Below are 16,389 nucleotides of genomic sequence, written 5' to 3' on the forward strand. Positions count from 1 at the left end.
CCTTTGCATTTATTTGTGCATTCTTCAGTTTCTTTCATCAATGTCATACAGTTTTCAGTGTGCAAGTCTTTTATCTCCTTGGTTAAATTTATTCCTAGGTATTTTTTTTATTTTATTTTTTAAATTTTAGTTAGTTTCAAGTATGCAGTACATTGGTTAGACATCTATGTAGTTAGTAAAATGATCCCTCCAATTGCTCCCTCCCTCCCCTGGCCCTCCACCTAGCCAATGTATTAATGCTAATTGCATTCCCTATGCCAGTGCTCCCCATCCCTGTGACCATCCATCAGCTACTAATTTGTACTTCTTTAACCCTTCACCCCATTCTGCCAGCCCCCCAAACTATCCTCCCTTCTGTCCATCTCCAAATCGTCCACTATATTTGTGAGTCTGTTTTTGATTAGTTTGTTCTTTTTATTCCTTAAATTCTGCATATAAGTGAAATCATATAGTGTTTATCTTTCTCTGTCTGACTTAAATACCTCCTAGGTCCATCAAAGCAATATCTTTTTCTGTCTCCTTCCTTTTCCTATGTAGGGGTCTTGTTTTCTTATCCTTTCAGCCACTTCTGTCTTTTGGTTAGAGCACTTAATTCTTTTCCATTTAAGGTAATTATTGATAGGAATGTAGTTGTTACCATTCCTTATTCCTGTTTTTGATACATGTTTTTTCTTCTTAAAGAAGCCCCTCCAACATTTCCTGTAATACTGGCTTAGTGGTGATAAATTCTTTTAGCTTATTTTTGTCTGGGAAGCTCTTTATCTGTCCTTCGACTCTAAATGATAACTTTGCTGGATAAATTATTCTTGGTTGTATATCCTGGGTCTTCATCCTGTTGAATATTTTTTACCAAGCCTTTCTGTCCTGCATAGTTGATTCTGAGAAATCAGCTGCCAGTTATATGGGCGTTCCCATATATAGTAATTATTTCTTTTTCTCTTACTGCTTTTAATATTCTTTCTTTATATTTATGTAGCAGGCACTACTTGTAAGCATTTTACATTATATCCTCGAAGTCACAATAAGAGCTAGGTGTCATTCGCATTAAATAGATGAAACATCTATTTATATTTTACCTTTGGCATTTTAATTATGATGTGTCTTGGTGTGGGCCTCTTTGGATCCCTGATTTTTGGAATTCTCTGAGCTTCCTGGGGTTTTATGTTCATTTCCTTCACCAGGTTAGGGAAGTTTTCCATCATTATTTCTTCAAACAGCTGTTCAACATCTTGATTTTCTTCTGTTATGCCAATCAGATGAATATTTGGAGCCTTAATAGTGTCCCATATTCTCAAATTATTTTTATAGTCTTGGCATCTTTTTTCTTGCCATTCTAATTGAGTGTCCTGATTGGCTTTCCTGTCCTCTAGATAGGGCATTTGATCCTTTTCTTTATTCACTTTGTTTATTCCTTTGTTGATTCCGTTTAATATACTTCTCATCTCAGATAATGTGTTCTCCATTTAAGATTGGTTCCCTTTTATAATTTCCATTTCCATTTTTATCTCTTTGTTGGAGTTCTCTACACTTCTCAAAAGTTTACTGAGCATCTTTATAACTAGTGTTTTGAACTCTGCGTCTGTTAGATTACTTGACTCCATTATATCTGCATCTCTGTTCTGTTCTTTCATATGGTTTCTGCTTCTTTGTCTTCCCATTTTGGCTGCCTTTCCATGTCTGTTTCTATGTACTAAGTAAGCAAAGCTTCTAAGTCTCCTAACCTTATCAGTGTGGATATATGTCCAGTGGCACAATCCTGAGAGGGATTCAGCTGTGGGCCAAATCTAGCCCAAGCCTCTACCCCTCAAGGGCCACCTGTTAAGATTCAGCAAGCAATCCACAAATACTGAGTTTATAGTTGCCTCAAAAGGCCACACCAAAAACCGAGGCCCGCTGCCACCAGTGTGAGTCTCAGCAAGGATCAGCTGACTTACTGAGGATACACCTGGATGTGGCTTGGGTGGGGCCCAAGCTGGGGTAGGCAGAGTTTCAGGGAATCCTCTGTTATCCAGTTTGATGACGTCACAGCTATGGCGGTGCTGTGTCCAGCGCACTGGTAGGGGAGAGGGCTCAACAGGGAACAAAGGATACCTCCGGCACTTCTATACCGAGCATACCAAGTGAGTCTCACACCGACAGAGTCTCCCTGTAAGTCCCTGGTGCCCCCTGCATGCAGCCAAATCAGCACTGGTGCTCAGAGCGAGCAGGTCCGTCACTGCGAAAATCTTCCTGCGGATGCAGCCCCTTTAAGAGGCTTCTGCCGCTGCTGCAGCCTCTGACTCAGCTGCTGGAGATCGGGCAGCCCTGTGTCCTCGCCCTTTCCTGCCTTCTGCTATTGCAGGGTGCTTTCTTGGATTTCTCCATAGTTGTATGGCTTGTTCATCTAGATCCTAGGTGATTTTTCCTTGCTGCTGCTCCTTGTTTCCATCACAACTTCGATTTGGTCACCAGAGGGATGAACAGAGCCTCTATCATCTACACCATTTTTTTCTCTCAGTATTTTATTCTTTTTGATGCAATTGTAAGTGGAATTGTTTTCATAATTTCTCTTTCTGATAATTCATTATTAATGTATAAAAATGCAACAGATTTCTGTATATTAATTCTGTGTTCTGCAACTTTACTGAATTTGTTTATTAGTTCTATTAGTTTTTGGTGGCGTCTTTAGGGTTTTCTATATATAATATATCATCTGCAAATAATGAGAATTTTAATTCTTCCTTTCCTATTTAGATGGCTTGTATTTCTTTTTCTTGTTTGATTGCTATAGCTAGGACATCCAATACTATGTTGAATAGAAGTGATGATAGTGGGCATTCTTGTCTTGTTTCTAATCTTAGAAGAAAAGCTTTTAGCTTCTCACTGTTAAGTATATTATCTGTGGACTTATCATAATTGGCCTTTATTATGTTGAAGTATGTTCCCTCTGTGCCTACTTTCTTGAATTCTGTCCAATACTTTTTTCTGCATCTATTTGAGATGATCACATGATTTTTTTTCATATTTCATTTTGTTAATGTGATGTATCATTGATCTGTCGATGTTGAAGCATCTTTGTGTCCCTGGAATAAATTTCACTTGATCATGGCATATGATCCTTTTAATGTATTGTTGAATTTGGTTTGCTAATATTTTGTTGAGGATATTGATCTGTAGTTTTCTTTTTTGGTGTGGTGTTTTCATCTGCTTTTAGTATCAAGGTAATGCTGGCCTCATAAAATGAGTTGGAAGTGGTCCTCACTTCTATTTTTTAAAAGAATTTGAGAAGGATTGGTATTCTTTGAATGTTTGGTAGAATTAACCAGTGAAGCCATCTTGTCCTGGACTGCTGTGTTTGGAAGGTTTTTGATTACTGATTCATTCTCATAATTCAATCTCATAATTCAATCTCATAATAATCAGTCTGCTCAGATGTTCTATTTCTTTATGATTCAATTTTGGAAGGTTGTATGTTTCTAGAAATTTATCCATTTCTTCTAGGTTTTCCAATTTCTTGGCATATAATTGTTCATAGCAGTCTCTTATGATCCTTTGTATTTTGTGGCATCAGTTGTAACATCTCCACTTTCATTTCTGATTTTATTTATTTGAGTTCTCTCTCTTTTTATTTTTGTTAAGTCTAGATAAAAGTTTGTCAATTTTCTTTATCTGTTGAAAGAATCGGCTGTTGTTTTCATTTATCTTTTCTATTGTCTTTTTAGTCTTTATTTCATTTATTTCTGCTCTGACCTTTGATATTTCCTTTCATCTACTAACTATGGACTTCATTTGTTCTTCTTTTTCTAGTTCCTTGAGGTATGAAGTTAGGATGTTTATTTGAGATTTTCCTTTTTTCTTAAGGTAGGTGTTTCTTACCATGATTTCCTTTGGAACTGCTTTTGTCGCATCCCATAAGTTTTGTTATGATCTGTTTTCATTTTTATTTGTCTCAGGATGGTTTTTATTTCTCTTTTGATTTCTTTATTGATCCATTGGTTGTTCTCTAGCATGCTGTTTAATCTCCACATATTTGTGAATTTTCCTATTTTCTTCTTGTAATTGATTTCTATTTCATACCATTGTGGTCTGAAAAGATGGTTAATATGATTTTAATCTTCTTAAATTTGTTAAGATTTATTTTTAAAAATATTCGTTAAGAAATAGACAGCAATACATTAACAATAGGGGACTTTAATACCCCACTTACATAAGTGGATAGATCATCAGACAGAAAATCAACAAGGAAACATCAGCCTTAAATGACATGTTAGATCAGATGGATTTAACAGAAATATACGGAACATTCCATCCAAAAGTAGCAGCATACACGATTTTCTCAGGGGCACAAGGAACATTCTCTAGGATAAATCATGTTAGGCCACAAACAAGTCCAACAAATTTAAGAAGATTCTGATCATACCAAGATCTTAATTATATCAGTTCACCCACAATTAAGCAGGAAGACTGACACATATTAGGCAAACCTACCAGAGCTTAACACATAAACCCTGCCAGGGAACATAGCTTTCCATGATTGGAATGTTCTTAATTTCTTCCTGCTATCAAACTACATATAAATTGCTTTACTAATTAGTGGATTTCTTGGTATTGTGGTTTTAAAATATGTCCAGAATTTATTTGACAATCCTCTTCTCAAAAAGTGGAGTCTAATTCCCCTCCTGTTGAGTGTGGGCTGGACTTAATGACTCATTTTTAATAAATAAATGGGGCAGAAGTGGTGGCATGTGACTTCCAAGGCTAGGTCATAAAAGTTATTTGGCTTCCATGTTGCTCTTGTTTGGATCATTCATTCTAAGAAAGTCAATACCATGTCATAAAGATGCTCAAACAACATTCTGGAGAGGCCCCCAGATGAAGACCTGAAGGCTCCTGCCAAAAGCCAAATGAGAGAACCACATTGGAGGCAGATCCTTCAGCCCTGGCAGACACCTTGGCCAAAAACTCATAAACACCCCTAGGATGGAACTACCCAGCTAAGTCACTCCTGAATTGCTAGCCTTCAGAAACTGAGAGAAAAATCGATGTCTGTTTTAAACCCTCAAGTTTTGGGTTACTTTGCAGCACAACAATAGATAACTACTATATGTGGTGACCAAAATTGTATTGCAATCACTGCTATTTCATCTCCAGAGGTTCTCAGCCTCAGTCAGGTGTTTTCCCTATTCGGGAAATTGCCTTGCTTTCCATCTTCCTCAGCTGTGCACTGAACTCCATAAAACAGCAGCCATCTCTAGCAGGAATCAGAAATGGGCTGGTTTTTTTCAGGAAAGATTATAATTAATACCATGTGTGTGTGTGTGTGTGTTTAAATATTGATAAGGCTTTCTTAGATTCTCTAGGGGTTCTTAAGCTGGAAGAGGTTAAGAACAATCCTCTAACTAAAAAAGTCCTTGAAGGCAGTGTCCCTCTCTGATTCATTTTTGTCTCCCTCGTAGTTCCTATCATGGTGACTTGCACATATGTGTGCTCAATTAATATTAATAGGCAAATAGATGAATACCCATACTCCTATTTTCTTTATAAACTTGCTTACACATGTTTGCATATACACATGTATGCAAAAGCACCCATGCACATATATTTTGTATTAATTAGAATTAGATTTGGCTGCAAGTAACAGAAACTTCCAAAGACCAATGGCTTAAATAAACGACAAATTTGTTTCTCTATGTGAACAAAGTTGAGAGAGAACCATACAGGCCCGGTATTGTGGCTTCACGAAATTATTAAGTACCCAGGCTCTTATTTTGCTCCTTTGCCATCTTCACTGCATAGTTTCCAAAATACTTGCTCAAGCTCCAGCCGTTATGTTCACAGTCCAGCCATGGAAGAAAGAAGAGACAAAAAAGGGTATGCCCTTTCCCTACAGGAACAATTTCAAGAAGTCTTATGTGCCAGTTCTGCTACATCTCATGGCCAAAACTTAATCACATGGCCACACCTAGCAGCAAGGGAAGCTGGAAAATGCAGCCTTATGCCTGGCTGAAAATCGGAGGTTCTTTTTCCACATAAGAAGGGAATAAAGGATATGCGGGGAGGGGGAGACTGGTATTTTATGCCTCATACCAGAAGGAGACAGACAAAGAAAATAATTAGAGAGTTCATTGGTTCCCACTAGAGACACAGCAGGGATTCTGTGGCTAGAAGAGAGTAGAAAATGAGTAACAGACAACGGGCAGGTGAATGGGCCTGGCGGATGGTCAGTAAAGGGACTACGGGAGGGTTTATCACACACACACATGACTTTCCCTGGGCCTCACTCAGTCTTGCTGCAGGAGAATCCTGAGAAGAGGACAGTTCATTTGTTGGGGAGGAATACTTATTTCCTTCTCCTCATGTTTCTCTAATAAAGGAACTGCTATTAATAACACTCTTAGCCTCTCTCCACATAGGGCAGAGGACATGTGATCTACCTGATGAGTGAGCTTGTGAGAAAGAACTGAGCATATGTGGTCAGCCTATCAAGGGTACCCCAGTATCCTAGTGTGTCCCTGTAGTGAAGAGGGCTGGGGTTTCCGCCTATGCCGATGATGACTGGATAAATTTAAATCAAGGCTCCAGTGTTAGCAAGCCCATTTTGTCTCCCAAATAAGCCATATTCTCCAAAAGCCTTTTAGCAGTAAGGAATCTAATGGTTTTCTGTTTTAGGTTTTTTTTTTTGTTTTGCCAGGCACAGTGGCATGTGCCTGTAGTCCCAGCTACTCGGGAGGCTGAGGCAGGAGAATCGCTTGAGCCCAGGAGTTCTGGGCTGCAGTGCGCTATGCCAATCAGGTATCCACACTAAGTTCAGCATCAATACGGTGACCTCCCGGGACCGGCGGACCACCAGGTTGTCTAAGGAGGGGTGAAGAGACCCAGGTTGGAATCTAACGTTTTTACTTCCATCTATTTTCAACAGAGTTAGATTTAAGCAGGAAAGTGAGTGGCATTGTTTATTAACTTACCCTTTGAACCTCAACAGCCTCCACCCCACTGGCTTCAGATGAGCAACCCCTTCCATGCCTTCCCGTACCCTGCCAGTTCATGGGATAACTGGCCATCAATATGGTAGTGAGACTCCAGGGGCTCAGGCCAGCTCCTCAACCACTCGAGCCCTTCTGAAAGCAAGGAATCACATCCTCTACATCACGATTAGAACTTCGACCTAAGAAGGGGAGAAGAGGGACAAAGAAAGTTGAAATGGGTCACTCCATAGTATAAATAACTGACACTTACTCCTATATCCTGAAAGCAAGTGTTGCAAGTGGGAATGAGGGAAAGAGCTGGAGATGATAATGATAAAGCAATGGTCCAGAGAGGGGCCTGAGGGCTCTGGACTCCAGTACTCAACAGAGCTACCTGTACATGTTCTCTCCTTTGTGCTTGCAAGGCCACCTGTCTCTCCTGCTCCGAAGAAGTCAGGCAGGGGATGTGGCTATGTTAATCCTGGGTTGAAGGAATGTGATTTGATTCCTAAACGGTGTCAGGACCCTCAGTCTGGCTGTACCAAGGACCTGGCAATTCCAAGGACCTGTCTGAGCTTCCCAGTGTGGCTGCTGTACTTGAGGTGGGTGTGGTAGTCCTGGTCAACAAGCTGGAATGGTGACCCAGTCTCAGATGGATTATGTGACCCTGACTTGTAGCCAGGTAACATTTACAAAATAACTTTAAACCCTGCAGGTTAAAACAGTCATCGAACCACCCCCCACCTCCAACCTTTGCCCTCCTTGCCCCCAGTTGTTAGAGAGGGTGACTTTCTGACATCTTGACCCATCTGTAGAAAAAAAATAAAGAACTGAGGAAGCTGCCTGGTCAACATGATGAGCTCTCTTCTCAGTCCTGTGCTCCTGCTCAGACACTCCTATCTCCCCAGACCCACCAAAGTTTTCCTGCCTTTGCCATGTGCTCCTGCCCCTTCCTGTGTCCTTCCTCCCCCACTCTTTGCCACCTGCTCCAGGGAATTCCAGCCTGAGAGAGGCCATGTGGCCCAGGCGTGGGAGGGTTTGGCTGTCCCGAAGACCGAGCTGGTCATGCTCCAAGTCCAGGCAGTGAGGAGGAAGCACATTGGCAACTGAGGAAATGAGCTGGCAGCTCAGCCTGACACTCCAACCTGCTTCCCTCTGCCAGGCCTGCTGCTCCATCATTGTATCCATATTAAACACGGGTTGATTTCTAAGTGAAAAAAGGACAATAAAAAGGAAAAGAAAAGAAGCTAGAGAGGCAGAGAGGAAAGAAAAGATAGATCAAGGAAAATTTAAAAGACACAACAGATAGATGAGTGAAGAAAAGGGAGGAAGAAAGGAAACAACAGAAGACAGAGAGTTCTTAGCCTTTTGGAAGCAGGTAATGTCCAAGTGAACCCCTTGGCTGACTGTTTAGTCAGGCCAAGGGGTCCCCACCTTCCTGCTCAAAGCCTTTCCTCTAATACCCCACTACCTGCCCTCCTGGGCATTTTAAACCACCAGCCATTCCAAGCCAGAGGCCCAGCTAGCACCGAGCTTCCAGGTCAGGGCAATGCCAGCATACTTCAAATACAGCTGAGCCTTAACACTCTCCTGCCTCTGGCCCCCAAGGAGCCTCTGAGCAGTGGGCCTATCTTGGCTGACCAGCACACAGGTGCAGGCCTCAGCTCCTGAAGACCCCAGACCCTCACATGGAGGGGGGAAGGATGAGGGAGGGGCATAGAGGAGGCTCCTGGGGAGACTGACTGCCCTCCAGAGCCCAATCCTTTCCCAAGCCCTGAGGGGTGTGATCTCCATTGCTGCTGCCCCTGCCTCTCCAGTCTTGGGCAGGTCACAGGTCTTAGAGTATTCACTGGCGTGCAAATACCACCACCTTTGAAATAGTCCTGCCAAAAGAATCAAAATAAATCTTATCAGGAATTTAGGTCCAACCACCAATTCACAGGAAATATAGGGGCCGGGTAGAGGAATGTTAAAGAATACCATGGAAATGCAGTCTGTGAGTTCCAGTCCTATAGAATAAACGACCTGGTTTCTTCACCATATCAATTTTAAGAAACAAAGAAAAAGAAAAAGAGCAATGACAGCTCCAGAAGTGTTGCCAAAATGACACTCAGTTGTCACCATTAGAAGTCAGAGCCATAGCCTACCTACAGGACTTGGACAACAGTGAGTAGCTCGGGCAAAGACTTCCCAAGTGGAAGGCAAGGGTTGCAGTCTCAGAGGCATGGAAAGAATGAATCATGTGCACATCCATTCTAGCCCTCCCCAGCCTCAGTCTCTGTCGCTGCTTTGCTCGGGAGCTCTGGAAAGGGTCTGAAGGACAGAGCCGAGATTCCTTGGCACTTACTGACATTTTGAGCAGGATAAGTCTTTGTTGCAGGCGGCTTTTCTAAGCATTTCTGGCAGTAGCACCCCCTCCTGCAACTGGAACAACCAAAAATGTTTCCATACATGCCCGGGGGGCACAATCACCTGAGTTGAGATCCACTGGGGTGGGCAATCCACTAACCTCCTGAGTTAGAGAGAGAGTTAGACAGGAGCACCAGAATTCCAGTTCCTGAATGCCGGGCTCCACAAATTGAGAGAAGCCCCCTGAACAGAAGCCGAGCTCCTCACACTCCTCTCTGGTTCCCCCTTCCACTCTCACCCCTTCCCAGCAGTGGAGGTGCTTAGATTCTCTTCCAAGTCACATCTTAATATCACTCTGGTTTGTCTATGAGGGAAATCTTTTAATTTCCTTATTACCTTCCTGAGTCAAGATTTAGAAGGATATATTTTTTTTAAGGAATGGATACATTCAATTATGTAACACTAAAAATCTTTGGCATAGCAAACAAAACAACCTTGACACTTCGAAGTCAAAAAACAATGAAAAACTGGAAAAAAATTTTTGCTTTCTATCACAGCTCAAGATGTAATATTCCTAATTTATAATACTCCTGCAAAAGGAAAAAGACCAAAAACCAAAGCCCACAAAAAAATAGGCAAAATATAGACAGGTCACAGAAAAAGAAATGAAAGTAACCTTTAAACATGAAAAGATGTTCACTTTATTCATAACAAATGCAATTTAATATTGTACAGAGCTACTATTTCTCAGTTATCGGACTCTCAAAAATTGAGAAGTTTGATAACATACTCTGTTGGCAACACTGGGTGGAAACAGTCATTCTCATATGCTGTTGAATTTTAGAGAGGAACCTCCTAGAAAGGGAAATTTGTCAATACCTTAAAAAGAATTACGTATACATTTACTCCTTGACTCATCAATATCACTTCTGACACTTTAACCCAAAGATAAACTGGCAGAACTACAAATTATATTGTTCACAAGTTTATTTATTATGGTATTACTTATAATCCTTTAAAATTAGAAACAACTTAAATACCCACCACAGGAGATTTGTTGAATAACCCATAGGACATCCCCACAGTGGAGCACTGTGCAGTCCAAACAAGGAATGAGCGAGAACTCTGCAGATTATGGAATGTATCAATTCCTTAAAATATATAGTATATGTTATAAAGTTAAAGTAAAAAGAAATTCAAGGTGCTATGTAGTGTACATGATATGCTACCTTTTGTGTAAGAATTGAGGAAAACTATTTTTATAATCTTTCCAGATGAGGTTTATGGTTTCTTTGGAAATATAACTCAAAAAGTTAGTAAGCATCTGTCTATTCCATTGAGAATAACACCGTGACAAAAATCACACCTAGTCTTACTTTTTAAGCCTGAAGACCAGGTTCTGTGGTCTTCCAACTGGTCCTCACTGGAAGGCATCTTTCCAAGATTAGCCCAGGGTTTGATATTTTTTCAAAAGGATGACATCCCTTTCCCCTCTAACCACTGTTCCTATTGCCTTTCCATAACCACGGTTACTCCTTTCAGTGTTTTCTTTAAGAGCATAGAAGAACAGAAAGTCAGAGTTGGAAATGTCCCAAAGAAAACACCCACCCAGCACCTCCAATGATAACAATGAGGCCTTTGAGCTTAGAGGCCAAGTGAGCTGGCTTGTGCATATGCACAAGGGACAAGAATGGTAGCAGAGCTAAAGCCAGATCTCAGACCTCCCAGGCTAGCACTCTTTTCTCTTCCCCACACTGACCTCTCCAAATCCAATCCTACATGACCCCTTACCTCTAGCAGAGTACCCCTAATCAGCTGGGAGCAGGACAGAGTTCACAGCCCTGCCAATCCCCCTTGGGAACAGGTTTTACCCTCCTTCGCTCTAGTCTGTTTTATTGCATTTGGCCTTCTATGAGTTATTCAGGAGTAAAGAAGGGCAGAGGTTTTCTGAAAGAAGTCTGGGACCCTAGATGTAGCTCCGAGCTTTGGGGGGATTAGGGGGGTTGTGGCAACTGAGGTAAGAAGAGATCAGAGAAAGGCCATTATCAGAGTTCACAAACTAAGGCCTCAACCCCTCTGCCCTCCAACCTGCTTTAGGACAAACGCCTGGTCCAGGCAGGGAGTCCCTTCTCTACTACAGAAAATTATGTCTGATTCCTAATTTTGTCCTTCAAAATGTCATATATTTTTCTTTCATTTCTACTTTTAACCTGCCTGGACCAGGCCTTCAACCTATAAAGACACTGTTTCCCATCAGCTGATGCACAGAGACTTTAACACCTTCTCTACGCCTCCTTGATGTCATGGAGGAATGGGGGAGGGAGAGGCATGTCTATAAACCCAGGAAAGTACCCACAGGGCTCTTGTCACCTAGACTTTATTCATTCATTGACTAAATTAGGCATTTATATTCTGACAATATTTATAATAACAGATATTTTAAAAACAATCCAGGCGCCAACCTATAGGGGCCTTGTTAATTAAACTATGATGTGTTCTCACAATATAACACTATGAGAAAAAAAGTGCTCTCTATGTATCTCAATGGAAAGATCCCCAGGGCATATTGTTAAATAAAAAGAGCAGAGTTCAGAACAATGTGGATAATATACTGTCTGGTATATCAGGAAACAGAATGTTTATATTTGCATTTGTTTATTTTGCATCAAGAAACTAATAAACATGGTGGGGAAAAAAATTGGTGCAATGGGAAAGAGGATTGGGGGAAGTAGGGACGGTCTAAGATTTTCCAGTGTATCCCTTTTCATAATTTTTGATTTTTGAAATGTGATTGTACAGATCTATTCAAATTTTTTATTTTAAATGTAATAAAAATTTTAAATTGTGATGGCGCTACTCTCCCACCCTGCACCGTCTACTCTAAATCTGTGCAGCATACAGGATGTTCTAATGTCAAGAGTAGTCCTTTTTACCCTGAAGGGACGATGTGGCAGTAGAAGCGTGTAAAGGAGGTAGTGGTAAGTGACAAAGCAGAGAAGCCGGGAACCAGAATGAGACCTAAGAACTATTCACCGTGGGAAGGAAATGGACCAAAATATCAAAAGCAGTGGAATTATAGGTGATTTCTGTGTTAGTCTACACTTCTTGAGTTTTACAAATTTGCTACCACACCATGTTTTACAGTCAGAAAGCATTATTATTAAGTGTAATTCCCAGGAGTGACAGGAAGCTACGGCAGAGGACGCGGAAAGCAAGCGGAGCGCGGAGATGCTGCAGGCATTCCTGTGGTACCGCGAGTAGCCATCAGGGGTCAGCAGCACCCCGCAGTCCACCATCCACCATCCACAGGTGACCGACTAGGCGAGGCTCCCTCTAAGGAAGATCTTTCCTGCCATCCTCATTCTCGCATTAATCGCCATTTGCTCTCCACATGCTTCTGTCTTGGGCCATTTCCCACTAAATGGCAGTCACTGAGGTCTCGGAGGGCCACAGCTGTTCTGTAAGCATGGGGGCAGGGAAGCTGGCGGAGATTCGGGACCAGCGCTCCGCCCAGGGACCCTGGACAAAAGGAAGGCTCTTGGGCTGAGGCCCTGGTTTCCAAGAATCTATTCCTCCTGGCAGCAGGGTGGGGAGTAGGGGAGTGGGAGACAGGAAACTGAGGCCATTTCCGGGACTGGGAGGCCGCCAAAGGAGAGTCAGAGGTCACAGGAGGGGTCAGTCTGTCCCTGGAGGGAAATTGTTGCTCCCAGTAGGGTTGATGCATTCTGCCCTCAATAAGCAAGGAGGGGGTGGAGGGGATTGTCTAAGGGTAGGGTAGGGGCCGAGGCTGCCCAGACTCCTCGCTCTGAGCCAGAGAACTGACCTGGGCCTACCAGTTTATGGGAACCCATTTCCAAGTAAGTCCACTGAGAGGCCCTGCCGACAAGGAGAGAATCGGCTCTGTGTTGTAGGATGAGCACTGAGCTTTGTGCAGGAAACCAGCTGTCACCTACTGTGAGATCTTGGGAAAGTTATTTACCCCCTCTGGGCCTTAACTTAGTCTTCTGTAACACTAAGAGGTTAGATAAGATGATCTTTAGGCCTCTCCCAACTCTGATATCCTATGAATCTAAAAATTCCCATCCTCTCATCCTTCCCCACTCCAGATGGCTTAGTCAGTCCTAGAGAGGTCTGGCTGGATAGGAAGAGACCTCATCTCCCTAACATTTGGTCTCTGAACACTCCCCAGGCAAAGGCCCCTTGGAAGGTTGGATCCAGGTTGCCCTGAAGGTGGAGGAGGAAGAGAGTATTAGTTAAAAAATCTAGACACAATAAAACTCAGCAGCTCTGCCCCCGCAGCACATTACAGGTGAACATTGAGGCATGTTGTTCAGGGCTAAGCCAATCCAAAATTGATCCTGGCCCCCACCATGCTCCCAGACACATCAGCAGCTCTTCTAACCTCACAGGTTTTATTTACAGCCTTCCCTGACAGAGAAGAAAGGACAAAGAAGGTTACATTATTTTTAAGCTGACTGTAATTTAAAGTAACATATATTATGTATGTGAAAATAATATTTGTAATCTAGCATGTTAACTTAATGTTGGCCTATAGATACATTTATATATATCTAATCCTCAAGTGATCAATTCTTGTTGTGAGCCAACGACCACGTCAGTCATTCAAACTCCCAGCTTTGGGAAAGGGGACATTTTGAGATTCTGTACTGGGTTGCATAGGCAGTTTCCAGAATCCTATTCCGATGAGCTTTAAAAATTAAACAGGCACCTCTTTCTAAGGAAGTTTCAGACAGCATTTCTAGAAGGTGGGAGATGGTTTTGATAGACTTTATGGGTGCCTTCCAGGCTAAGGACCCTATGATGTTCATCCCATTTTAGCTGGTCTCAACTCGACTTGTTTTCTTCATTCCCAATGAAGACCTGACCTAGTGCAGGGCCAGATCCAGATTTTGCGGGACCCTGAGGCTTACACATATTTAAAGGGCCCTCTTAAAGAAGAAGAGTTTAAAAATCACTAATATATAATTTTTCTTAGAAGAGGTCCATGCATGTGCAAGCCTCTGAAACAGAAGATTCAGTAAACCAGTAATCTGTTGTTCCCATTTCCAGGAAGGTCACTTCAAGCTCTAGAAAGACCGTGGGTTTCTCTTCTTCCAAATATTTTCCTTTTCTTTTCTTTTTCCTTTTCTTTATTGGTTCCCCTATCTTCCTTTGAGACATCTGGGACCAGTAGGACCTGTGGGGGAAGCTAAAGAGGTGGCAGTACGGACTACATACAGTAGAAAGCAGCAATTATGAAGATGCGTTGAGGACAGTGGGAGCCAGGTTTCTCGCTGTTAGGGAACAGAGTTACAGATATGGGAAAGGCAGAAGCTAGAATAAATCCTATAGTATTGAATGGAATTGGAGGTATGGGTACAAACTCAAATTTTTTCAACATGGCTAGATAAATTTGGAAATAGATATAAATGTGTGTAAATACATATATTTGTATTTAATATATATAAATTATATTAGTGTATATACATATAAAAATTATATTTATTTGTGTATATACACACATATACCATTAATGGGCACATCTGAGGCCCAGATCAAGGCTTCTAAATATTATTCTCTACTAAAAGGAACCAGAGGTTTTTGGAGAAATGATTGCTCTCTGGCATGAGATAGGAAAAGTACAAAATTAACCTAGAACATTTTATTGTGTCAGGAAGTAAGGAAGCACTGAAAATATAAGAATTTATCAGAGTCGCAGGAGCCAACATAACAGATTCCCATGGCCAAAGCTGGAACAGTGAGTATCTAAATAAATAATGATAGTAATAGATTATAGTCCATTGACTAGAATCAAAATCCATGAGCCATACTGATAAATAAAAAAGAGAAAGTTCTTCTTTACAGTAGAATGGCAATTAATAAATATGACAGAAAGATATGGAAACAACCTATTCATCCATGGACAACCTATTCATCTATGGACAGATGAATAAAAAAGATGTGATACATATATACAATAGAATACTACTCAGCCATTAAAAAGAAATATTGTCATTTGTGACAACATGGGTGGATATTGAGGTAATATGCTAAGTAAAATAAGTCAGATGGAAAACGAGAAGAAACATACGATTTCACTCATATGTGGAATATAAAACAAAAAAGCAACAAACTAATAAAACAAACTCATAGATACAGATAACAAAATGGTGGTTACCAGGGGGGAAGTGGGGTGCGGGGAGGGCGAACTGGGTAAAGAGGGTCAAATATATGGTGACAGAGGAAACTAGACTTTTGGTGGGGAGCACACAATAGAGTACACAGATGTCAAATTATAATGTTGTACACCTGAAATTTATATGTTAGCCAATAAGAGGTAAAGATAAATAAAGTTTAAATATTTGGTTGCAAGTTGCATCTCTTAAGAGATGCATTTGCACCTCTATATTCTCCAGAGTTTTTCCCAATATATATACATGTTTTTAAATAAATAAAAGTATTATCTTACACAAATTGTTTTTGAAATGTAGCTATTTCACTTAATAACATAAAATTACAGTATTATTTATTATTTAAAAATTAAAATTAAAAACTATGGCAGAAATAGTAAAACTAGAAAATCATCATTTGGTGATTGCATTTTCCAAAATATTTTCTAGCAATATCTCTAATCCTACATGTCCTTCTTACAATGTAACTGACAGTCTTCCATCAAAAGATGGGGTCTCTGTCACCTCCTCTTGAAACTAGGAGGGTTTAGACTAGAGAGATATGACAGAAGTGACGTGACTTCCAAGTTTAAATCAGAAAAGCCAACAGAGCTTCTGCTATATTCCCTGAACACTTACTCTTGACGACTTCGGCCACCATACTGTGAGGAAGCCCACACTAGCTGACGCGGAAACTACATGGCTGAGTCCCAAGACTGTGCAGAGACGAGGAGACTCCTGGCCAACCCCAGCTGCTTCCACTACCATTTTAACTGCAACCTCGTGAAAGACCCCAAACCGAACTGCTCAGCTGGGCCCTTCTCAAATCCCCGAACCAAAGAAACTGTGAGAAATAATACCTTTTTATTATTGTTTTAAGCCACTGTATTTTGGGAGAATTTGTTACACACGATAGATAACTGGGA

Source organism: Pteropus medius, unplaced genomic scaffold, assembly GCF_902729225.1.
Source record: "Pteropus medius unplaced genomic scaffold, Ma_sr-lr_union100, whole genome shotgun sequence".
Lineage (NCBI taxonomy): Eukaryota > Metazoa > Chordata > Mammalia > Chiroptera > Pteropodidae > Pteropus > Pteropus medius.